Source organism: Equus asinus, chromosome 7 (genome assembly GCF_041296235.1).
Source record: "Equus asinus isolate D_3611 breed Donkey chromosome 7, EquAss-T2T_v2, whole genome shotgun sequence".
NCBI classification, from domain to species: domain Eukaryota; kingdom Metazoa; phylum Chordata; class Mammalia; order Perissodactyla; family Equidae; genus Equus; species Equus asinus.
In genome coordinates, this window is record NC_091796.1 from 60,436,324 (window position 1) to 60,448,628 (window position 12,305).

Genomic DNA, 12,305 nt, shown 5'->3' on the forward strand with positions numbered 1-12,305 from the left:
CGTCTGTGCACTGTCCCAGGACTCGCCATCCCAAACCCTGCGTGTGAGCGAGAGCCCAAACTGTGTCTTTGGTGGGGGGTAGGACCAGGTTGGCTGGCTGAGCAGGGAGGGGGAGACAGGGGCATTTAGCCCACCTCCTCTCATCTCCCTTTATTTAGATATGAACAATTGACTTTTCACTGCTATGTAAGGTGATGTGAAAACACAGTTTCGAGAACTTTCCTAGTCCCCGTTCAGCTAGAACGAAGCTCCTAGGTTGCTCCTGTGTAGGAATCCTGGATCAGCCACAGTTTTGCTAAGGCAGAATTTACTCCCTATGGGCTATGCGCTGCAGGGTTGTAGGGCCACCTGTGCTGGCAATTTTGATGCCCAAGAAAGATTTGCAGAAGGGATTTCTTGGTGAGAAAAGCCACCATTCTCCTGGCCACAGAGGGGACCTCTCCAATCCCTTCTGGCCTTTTTGGCTCCACCTGGATCCTGAAGGAGGTCATTCCCAGACCATACGTACTGGTTAAAGCAAAACCCAAAATAACAAGGCAGGAACATCTTCCCCTTGAGAACACTGTGTCTTCAAAAGTCAAGTCCAAATTGAATTGAATTCTCAGAGCCACTAAAGATCTTGTCTAAATTTACCCTGACCCACTTACAGGAGGAGCAAGAACCAAGCGGACCTGTTTTTTAATGAAATTTGGGACACTACTCAAGGCACAGATGCCCTACCAGTGACCGGTTTGGAGGTTCGATCCAATATTAACTTGCCGCCTGGGAGACCAGACGGGCAGCAAACTGCTTCTGTGGCGGTCAAGGCAAGGGCTGGGTTGGCCTCTGTGCGCAGCAGTGCCAGGAGGGCTTGCGGGCGGGACTGTGACGCAGGCGAGTGGCTTGGGGATTCACAGGGCGCAACCTGGTTGCCTAGCAACACGGTGTAGACGTCACTCTTAGGAGCATCAGTAGCCGCATCTGGTGAGCACATTACTCTGGCACTTTAACAAAACGTAATATGGGTTTTAGTTCATTGCTGCAGGTGGGAGATACAGCAGATGGGATATGTGCGTTGGAGGCTGGAACCTTACCTCTTCCTCAGCATTTAAAATCACCTGCTCTCCTTCTCTGGGGCAGGAGGGCACCCTGTGTGTGCCCGGGCAGGTGGCCCGGACGTCAGGCTGTTGTGCACTCGCCAAGGAAGGCTGGTTTATATTGCTGGCTTCCTCAGCCTGATTCTGCTCTGCCACTTGCAGACGAAGACTAAGGAGTTCATTATATAGTTATATAATTATTTATTTATTTGTATATATTCAATTGTATATATTTATACAGTATGGGTATTATATGTGTGTGTGTGTGTGTGTGTGTGTATATATATATATATTTATTTATAACGTGGCTTCAGACACATGCGGTTGTGAGCCCCATGAAGGCAAGAGTGTCTTCCTTGTAGCCTCACTCCCAGTGCCCTGCACAAATTAGTAGACCCTCAAGAAATGCTTGCTGGATCCAATACTCTCATTTCCGTTGTTGTGTGTGTGTGTGTGTGTGTGTGTGAGTGTGTGTTTTGAGGAGTGAATTTAAATTTAGGGAATATAGCCTAACCCACCTACCTGGAAAGACACTGTGTAGCCTAAACACACACAGGATAATAATACGCACATGGTAATGCTTGTAGCTGCGGTGTGCGTACGGATTCGTGGCTTCGCAAAGTGCTTTTGTACACATCATTCTTTTGACATGTTTAGGACTCGGGGGCCTGAGTCCAGTGCCTGTTTCCCAGTCGTTACTCTTTTTCCACCCTCTCTACAACTCTCCCTCGCTCAGGTCTTCTGGCCACTTGACGCTCCCCACACCATGAACTGCTCTCCCCGGGAGCCTCTCGGAGGCCCCTCCCCAACCTCAGGTTCCTCTGGGGGGCCCTCCAGGAGACTCTGGAGCAGATCCTGAGCTATTTCAGGGGAAGAAGGGAGGGGGAGGAACATCACATCCCCCCTCTGCCTCGAATTTGTATTCCTCCTCTACCTAGACCCCACGATTTTAATTAATAATAAACATGATAACAATCATTTATTGGGCACCTGACCATATGCCAAGTATTATCTAATTTACTACAACAATCCTAGACATCTTACAGATGAGGAAACTAGGCTCAGAGAGGTTAGGTCATTTATGGGCAGTAAGAATGGGACCAGCAGTTCACATCCTGGATCATCTGACCCAAAGCCCATGCTCGCAGCCAGCAGCCAACACAGGCTCCTGCACCGTTTATCCTGGGCCCCTGGTTTGGTGCAGAAAGCACCCCGCAGCATTTCTGACTACCTCCAGAAACACATCTTTAGTAGTCTGTTCCTTCCCACTGCACCATTTGGGGGCCATTTGTGAAATGAAGTCTTGTGTCATTTGTCCATTCACTCAGCACACACAGGGTGAGCACTCACTCCTACAGGCCCTTCTGCTAGACTCTGGACGAGAGTCAGATAAAACCTGGTTCCTGCCCTCAAGAGAAGGAGACACACACGTGAGCAAATGCTTACAGAACAGCATGCTAGACAAGAAGGAAGCAGACCCGAGTGCCGTGGGCACCAGGGAGGTGTGGCCGCTCTGCTGGAGGTGACGTCACAGAGCAGACGAGAAGCTCAACCCTCTGTGGTCATCTTCTAATAAGACTATGTCCCACAGGTGGTATATAAGGGCTTCGTACCCAGAGACCCTATAAACAGACACTTTCTTAGTCCTGAGAAGACAAGTCCGTCCCAGTCTCCCCATAGTGGGCCTTTTCATTCAGTCGTTCAGCAAATATTTGACCTCTGTTATGTGCTTGGCACTCTGCTGGGGCTGGGCATATGGCAGGAGCCAGACCAGACCAGGTTCCTGCCCTCACAGAGCTGACAGCTTTGTTACCAGACCTATCACTGAGAAACTGCCCAGCCAGGCATTTGCTACAGTATCAACACACACTAAGATTTATCGAGGTGCAATCTGAAAGTGCTGGAACGCACACAGTTGTGGACGAAGCTGGTTTGGACCGGAGCTGGTACACCAGATGCCGAGTGTGGTTGAGGACAGAGACCTGCCAGTGTCTGCGGTGGCTTGAGGCCAAAAGCGTTAACGTGCTGACATTTGTCAAGTACTGTGCTTCTGCAAGATGACATTTTGTCAAAAATAGGTGATACACAGGAATAAGCCCTTTTCTCAAAAATTCCAGGAAATATGTACATAGTTCCTTCCTGTCTTGATCACTACCCTCCAATGTCCATTCTTCTATTACTTGTGCAGCTTAAGCCATCATGAAGAGTTTATAATTACTGGATACCCAATGAACAGGGCTTGGACTAGGTGTGTTTCAAGTCCTGACTGTGAAACTGGCAAACAGCCATTGGTGATTAGGTAAATAGTAACTAAAGTTTTGTTGCTTTTTCCAATTACTCATAAAAGCTTTTAGTTTTTCACCTGCCCATTGTTATCTGTGCTGCTTAGGCAATACGCTGTCTGATTCCCACTAGATTCCTGGCACCTGGCTCACCATGGTAATGGGTGTTTGAGTGGTTTTTCAGGAATTAGAACCCCTTGTCCACTTCAGGCCGTTTGAGACCACCAACCCATCAATGGGGCCTGCAAAGATGCCTGATAGGCGACCTTTTGACTTCAAGAGGCTAAAAACTCCACCCTCAGGTCATGCTAACGCCGCCGTTTTGTGAACATGCGTCCCATGAAGAGGCATGAAGTCTGACTACGCTTGCGCAAATGGTCAGTTACCTCACCTTTCCTTGCCTCCAAGCATCTATCTCCCCGCTTCAGACCACCTTGCCCCCACCCCATAAATGTCCCTGAGTCCCCATTTCCAGGGAGGCGGATTTGAGACTCGTTCTCCCATTTCCTCGCATGGCTGCCTTGTGATTAAACCTCTCTCTGCTGCAACCTCATCGTCTTGGTGTTTGGCTTTCCAGGCAATGGGCAAAAATGAACCTGGTTCGGTAACGTGTTGTAAGCTACCGTTGGACTCTGATAACTCTAGACCCCTATCTTGCCTGCCAAACCCGATGATAAAGAGATGTTCCATGTCTCTGTTTCAATTCCTGGTTTAGTTCTTATTAAAAAATTATGTCATCAATACTTCAATGTTATTAATAGTGAATAATAGTATCAATTATTAATATAATTAATATCAATATTTATTATTATTATTACTCGTTTCTTCCTGTTTGCCTGTTCATATCTCTCTCCACCCATACATCCATCCATCCGTCTATCCTCCTTTCATTTCATGCTCTTGTTCATGCCAGGGCACAGGTTATTAAGAGAGCCCCCATGCCTCTCCCACCTCAGAATAAGAGATGATTTTGCAGAAAAAGGAAGGAGAAGCTTGCAGTGGGGAAGCTTGTATGAGCAATAAAAGAACATTGATGTGGCCTGTGAGAAGATATTTCTGAATAGCCCTGTCTGATAAGAGATCCATGGGTCCCACAGGGGACGAGCCCCTTGGTAACCTGCACCCGGGTGTTAGCAGTCATCACCCAACTAAAATGCCTTCCAGAGATCATGTCACCTCAAAGTCACACTTCCCTCCTGAGTGGGACGGCCCAACTCACGGGAGGGCATAGCTCTGGGCCAGGTGGGGTGCCCTACACCACGCAGGCAGGACACACCCTCTCCTCCCTCCGAGGCATTCCTGTTTGTGGGCCGTGCACCAGGATCTCCTGGGGCAAGGAGCCATGCTGTTTTATACCCCTTGCTCTTCCTCATATGCATGAAGTCCCAAAGACAGAGCAGTGACTACAGTTCATGCAGGCCTCTACTGCCATTCTGTTAGTCCTAACACACGGAACACAAGGTCAACAACAATCCTACTTGCCTTTCAACTTCTGATCACACACTCTTACTAAATTACCCCAGGAAGCTTGCATGCATTGGGCCTCTGTCTTACAGTGCCTGTACGTAGTCTCCCTTTTCAATAAGTCCAGTGAACTCTATTATTTTGTGGTTGTGTTTTCAGTGCAAAGTCTAGTTACATGTCCATACTGTAGTCAAGATTCTTTCACTCAGTCAGTCAATCGGCATATATTTATTAATCATCTACTACATCCCAGTCTTCTATCCAGGGATATGCAGATGAGTAAGTAGAGACTCTGTCTCAGGGAACCCCTCAGAGTCCTATGGAAGAGAAAGGCATAGTTGCACTTCCCTATGGCACAGAGTACTACGGAGGCACAGAGGACGGTGGGCCTAATTGTACCTTGGGGTTGGCTAATGCAAACAAAAGTGAGCCCCACAAAACAGAACTGTCTCAATTTAGTCCTCTTTGGGGATAAGACTCTTGACTCAAATAGGACCCTTCTAATTCATTATTTCTAGATATTATAAAAAATAGCTAGGCTCCTTAATTCAGAAAGTTATGAAGATGGCAAAAGAATTTATTGACACAGACTGAACTCATACCCAAATTAACAAGTATCACAACATAGCATCCATAGGAGAGTCAGTCGTAAACACTGGCTGTGATCACAGCCTCAGCGCGAAGGAGGTGGTGACGCCTCCCGACCAGTGTGGCCAGGGCTGGGTCCAGTCTCATCTAGCTCTCTGCAGTGTTTCTCTGTCTGGGCTGCCAGCTTTCAGATTCCTTGGAGCCTTCTGCTGATGCAACTACTCAAAGCACCATCTTTATCCATTGGTCTCCTTAAATGGGCAGGTGTCCCTTCAATGGCCTCTACTAGACGCTGTCTGCAAGGCTGCACCCACCCCCTGCTGAACCGTAGCGCTCTGCTTGGTGCCGTTGCTCCGTCTGCAGGATGAGTGCTCTTGGTAGACTTGTCCTCTGGACTGTGGCTGCGGCTGTGAGAGAAGCGGCACTCTCCCTTGGAGTCTGACCTGCAGACAGATCCCCCGATGCACAGATGCAAGGGCAGCAGGACAATTTCCGTGTACCCTAGGGGTTAATAGGATGCCACATAACCCTGAGCCACTTCATGATGTATATTGCATGGGCTCCAGAGGCTAGAAAGACAGTGTGGTTAGCAAAGAAAATAATACCAAGAGAGAATCTGGAAGAAACAAGATTGAGGTTTCAAGATTGAGATGCAAACATAATGGAGAAAAGAGAGCTATAAATATCAGGCTTGAGATTGGCTCTGAAGGGCAGAAAACCCAAAAGAACAGTGCCTTAAATGAGATTGAGGCTTATTTTTCTCCCGTGGAAACACAGGCAATACGGAGCTGGTATGGAGTGCCGTAATCATAAGGAACCCAGGTTGCTTCTATAATGTAGCTCTGTCACCCTCAACATGACAGCTTCTAACTCATGGTCCAAAATGGCTACTCAAGCCCCAGTCATCACATCCTTATTCCACCCAGCAAGAAGGAAGAAGGAGTAAAAGATGGATTGCTTCTTTACGATGAGGACAATTCTTAGATGTTGCGTATATCACCTCTGCTTATATCTCATTGAACTGGTACTTACATCACCACACCTAGCTGGAAGGGATATTAGAAAATATGGGCTTTATTCTGAACAGCTTGTGCCCTTCAATGGCAATTGAAGGCTTCTAGCAGTCTCTGCAAATGGCCTGAGTAAAACACTGAAGCTTGAAATTTCAGAGATGGAGCACTTCAGGTGATAACGCAATGAAGAATGAGACCCCAGGAATAGGAGGTTGAAAGGCAGTCACAGAGAGGGTCTGTGACATACTGACGTAGGGACAGTGAGGCTTATCCATAGGATGGATCATTAACAATATAGAAGATGAAGCCACACAGGCTGGCTGAAGGAGGTGGGGTGGAGAGGAAGATTCTGAGGCCACAGATGAAATCCTAGCTGTACGCAGACCTTGCAGCCGTGTGGACCGTTGCTAAGTTTGTTGATTATTTCATCTAATTGTCTCACTAGACATCCGTGCACCTGAAGGAGCCAGGAGCCTTCCCTCTGCCTCCCTGGATTCCCCGCAGCACGGAGACACTGGGCACGATAAACAGGAGCGGGCAGACAATCCCACATGCTGCCGGGCCCAGAAGACGGCCAGACATGTCCTCTTCCCCACAAAGCCCGCGCCGACGCAGCATTGGTAAAACGACAACCCTCTTTCTGTTCTGGTGCAGCTTTTTGATTAACTGCCCAGCTTCACAAGCCACCCATTTGTTCTCTGAAAATTGAAAATAGTTCAGTGGAAAAAATACATAAAATGAGAAAAACGAAGGAAGTTTTGTGTGTTGTGTTGCTATAATAGACTGAGAATAGGCCCAAGAGTTATGGCGCAGCATCTGTTGCCAAAAGAGCCAAAGAAGGGGCTTCACTTCCTATATTCTTTCCTGATGATTTGGAAAGAGAAGGACAGGGCAACTTCTTTGTCCTTCCCGTGACAATGAAAAGCAAACCTCCTGCCTTCTGCATAGATTGTGCACTTAGAAGGCAGCAGCTAAGCAGCTTGGAGGTACCGAGGCGTGGGCTCCGTGTATGGCTGCCCCTTGACTCCACAGGAGTGGATGGTGCCCAGGCAGGGGGCTCGTTCTGACTGGCTCCTCTCTTCCTCCAGCTGGATGCCTTCACCCCTCACACAAGTGGCTTTTATCTGCTGGATGGTAGGGTCAGGAAGACAAGCAGATGAGGTCTGGCCTGCCGAGACGGAGCAGAACTCTGAAATGGCCTCTTGCAAATCTGAACAGATTCTAAAGCAAGTGAGGTCCAGGTCTAACTTGAGACTAATGCAGAGAGTGAAAAAGAGCCTCTCAGTGTTTCTGCCGTGCTGAAGATTGCCATCTTCTCCCTTCAGCCCCTTGATCAGGAAGCCGCTGCTCCTTCCTTCTTTTTTGATGTGAGAATTGTAAGCGTATGTATCAAGGTAAGACGGGCAACAAGAAAAAAAATTCTTAAATTATCTTGTGCTTACACTCCAAAGCAAACTGTTTCTTTTTTTTTTGAACTCCAAAATATAGATGATAACAAAGAATAATATAACAATGCTCACATATCCACTATTCAAAATGAATAGTTAACATTTATATATTTATAAATGACAATTGATTCTCGTTATCTGTGGTAGCTACGTTCTGCAAAGTTGCCTCAAATCTTTACTTAGCCAACCCTGAATCACTGCTCCCAGGTGAAATGTGGTTGGGTTCCTGGGTGCCCCTGCTGTGTGTATCCGTAAACAGAAGGTGGTATGGTTCTGTAGGGTTTATACATTTTTTACATAAATGATATCATACTGTTCCAACGTTCTGCAATTTGCTTTATCTACTTAATCGTATGTTTTCAAGATCTATTTACATGGAAACAGATCTAATGCATTCATTGAAACTTTGGTATAGTGATTCCAGACTCAGTAATTAGATGACATCAGTCTTCAAGGGTTTTAGGCACTTCCAATGAAGAGCTATTATTCATCCTACTCTAGAAGAGTTCTCTTAAAAAAACAAATCTGGTCATATTATTCCTTAGTGTAAAACTCTCTTGAGCGTATGATATAGAATATAACCAAAACTCCTCAGCACATCAAGGTCATCTTGAATCTGCCCCAGGACCATTTCTCTGACGTCATCCCCCATCACTCAACCCCATGAGATCCATGCTGTGATCTGGCCCTTACAAATACTAATAGCTTTGCCGGGTGGGTTATTCCCTTCTTTCTTTGTCTGGCAAAGTCCTAGACAAAACCCAACTCAAATTCATCTCCAGAGGCAGATTTACTGTGAAGCCAATGAAATTGAAGCTTCAGATCTTACATTTGCATAGGCCTCTACTAAGACCAAGGGAGGGGTTCTAGCAATGTGTTCACACGGACATCTGTTATTTTTGTAAAATTACTGGGTGAAGATAATTTTTGTTAAAGGGCTATCCACATTGTGTAACCTGCAGACTCTCCAAGCCTGGACCTGTCCCTGATCACTGCCCCTGTGAAGCTTTCCGTGAGCCCTGCAGGGAAGCCCTCTGGAGTCCCGTGGCACTTGATCCTCTGTCTCGTGCTTCATGCATTGCAGTATGGCTTATCAGCTCCCCTCTGGTTTGACAGGTCATACGAAGATTTCTGTTCATATGTGTGTCTCCATAGTAAGTATTCAGCAACCGTTTGTTAAATGTACATTAATGGTGGAAATGTAAACAGAGATTTGAGTATTTATTTGTTGATTGTTCTACCATTTTCAAGTCAAATAGAAATGAGATGGAGAGTTTAAATACGGAAGGATACAATACCAGGAGCCTATAATCTGGGAATAGTTCATGTTTCAGGTAGTGGGGGTGGTTTCATTTAAAACCAAAGGGAAAAATACAGGGCACCTAAAATGGGAGACAGAGAAAAAATAGGCGTTTACTTACAATTGGGTAGATTACATTTGAGACAGCAGCTAATCAGCGCCCTAGCACACGCTGTTTTTTCTCTGGGAAGCCTTCCCAGTCAGCTCTCACTCATCCTTCAAGAACCAGCTCCGCCACGACTTCCCTGCAGCCGTCCCTGAGCTCTCCCTTCCTACTGCCTCTGACTCCGTTCCCCCCTCAGCTCTGCAACAAGTACCCCTGCGAAAGGGCGTTCTTTTACTGACTTTAGACATCTGAGTCATGACTGAACTGTGCGTATATAGAGGAACTCTTCTTTACATTTTCATCTGATAATCTTGACTTTTCCAACATTAACTCCTAGCAGAAAATTTTAGTGTTTCATATTTCAAGTCATCCTTTTTTCCCATGTACCCAAGACTGAGCTATGTTTTGGAAAAATATGGCTTTGTTCTGCTGGTAAGAGGCAAGGAGGCAGGCGAAAGCAAAAAGCAGTAACAAAACAGTTGAAAGCCGTTCCCATGGGAAAGAATGTCAATTTGCGAGCAGACACTGCCGCTGTCTCCTGGGTTTCAGTGTCAGTTTCTCGCTCTGTGAAGTCGCAGTTGGAACGGGGTGGCGGAGCAGGTGGCTCCCCACCCCTGTGCAGTCACCACTGCGGAGACAGGCTCAGAGGGACTCTGAGGTCATTCCAAATGTAAACTGTGCGTGTAGCAATCAGAAAGTCACTGGGTTAGAGGAGTGAATGAATAGTTGAGCTCACTAAAAGTTAACATTTAGAAAAGACCAGACTTACAAATTTCAGGAGGTAGTGACAGCCTGGAATAAGATGATCCCCTCCCTCCAACTAAAATAACACACTGACTCCAGAATCTGTAAGTTAACCTCCCAGATACCCCACTTTTTTGGACAGAGTGGTCCGACCTCACTGGCAGGGCATACAGAAACATTATCTGATTTTGGTTCATCTAGCACTTTTTGAGCTCATACCAAGCCAGGCACTGGCTGGGTGCTGGGAATGCAGAGATGTGAAAACCGTCACTGCCCTTGAGTGGCGTACGGTCTGGTGGGGCTGATGAGATAAAGCTGGGGATTGCACAGCATGGGAGTGTGTAACAGCTGTGATGAGGACAGTGGAACCCCAGGGGAGGCCCGCTTGTCTAGGCTTGTGTTCGTGTGGGAGTGTTGTCTCTTAAAGAATCAAGATAACTGGATGGTCTCTGAGAGAGGCCTGGGCTCTGGGGCAGTGAATGTCAGGGAGCTCCAGCAGCTGGCAGCAAACTTGGGGATCAGGGCCAGGACCCCATGAGGACAGCCACTCTCTGACAGCCCACTGTGACTATGGGCATGGAGCTTCTCCACCCAGGACGTTCTCACTAACTTCACCCACCTGGAAATCGCTGCTCCTCTGTGAGACCAGACGTTGGCACAAGCTTAACTTCCCAGGGCTGCCCCGAAAGGCCTGGGGAGCTGGCTTCTCTTGTTTCCAGCGATTGTCATGGGGACCAGCAATGAACACCTCCTGTCACGATGGCCACTAGCCTGATGCACTAGATGCCCAGCTAGCAGACAGCAAAGACTGTGTTCTCTCTCCTCCGCACGTGCAGAGCCTGGCATGCAAGGCTTTCAGCAAATGTTTGTTCAAATGAGTGAGCAGAGCCCCACTTGGCTTAGCGAGAGAGCATGGCTTCCAAGCTAACAACAAGAAAAAGCAAGATACTCTAAAAAATCATCACTTTTCTTGAGCCCATCAGAGTGAGGCCACAAGTGAACATGATTCCAAAAAGTGACCAGCCCGCCCAGGAAAGATGGACACACAGCTGATCCACCTTTGGCAGAGGTGGAGGACCACGTGGCTGCCATGAAAGCAGGTAGGAAGAAAACAGCTAAAATGGTAACACATTCTTAAACGTGGCCTGAGTAGGACAGGTTAGAGGAACTAGAAGCCCAGACACAGGGGTGGTGGTCTGTACTCGCATGCGAGCTCTTTTCCGTGGCCTCTATCAGGCATCAGGAGAAAGATTGGGCTAGGAAGGAGACCCTGCCTTACACTGAGGAAGGACCAGAAGGACGGAGCACCGCTGCCTCCCCACACAAGCCTAACAGAGCACAAGCCACAGCGGTCCTTGGAGGAGGGGCATGAGCATGGAGAGAGGCCCCTCCATGGCGGGCATGCGAAGACTGACGAGGCCGAAGTGGAGAAGGAGCACCCAGGAGACCCTCTGAGACCACAGGCCCCACACGAGGCACAAGGTAACAGCAGCCCACTGCTGGAGGGAATGAAAATGCATGGTGGAGCGGGTGACCAGAGCAACAACCAACAAAATCCAGCCACCACTGACTCCGTGCACTCCCTACACCCCCCCCCACACCGGCTGACGGAAGTGCCACACCCACCTCGGGTCCCTCAGCAGCTCTCCCCTCTCTGGCTTTCTGTCTTGGGAATTCCAGCTGCCTTGACCTCCCCGAATCCTCTCCTCTGACTCCTCAGCACAGGGGGACGACCAGCCCCTGTTTGGGTCCCCTGTGCCGCAGCTTAGAGCCTCTCCAGGCAGTCAGCTGAAGCCATTGTAGGGCTCACCGCACTTGTCTCCCCTCTCAGGGATGACTTTCCTTGCTTTGCTGCCTGTTGTCCAGTGTCAAAACCATTGTTTCATAGATTTTGTCCAGGCTTCTTGTGTTTTACGCCTCGAAGGTGAATCTGGTCCCCGTTACACCAGCTTGGCCAGAAGCAAAAGTTCATCTGATTTTCAACAAAGATGCTAGAGCAATACAATAGAGAAAGGAAAGACTTTTCAACAAATGGTGTAGAAACAACTAGATACTCAAATGGAAAAAATAAACCTCAATGCCTGCCTCCCATCATACGGAAATGGTGCTGGAGATGGGGCATAAACCTAAACGTCAGAGGTAAGGTCGATGTAATAGAAATTTTAAGGGAAAACATACACCTTTATGACTTGAGACTAGGGAGACATTTCTTAGACAGGAAACGTAAAATAGTGACCATAAAAGAAAAAAAAGGATAGATTAGACTTCATCAAAATTAAAAACT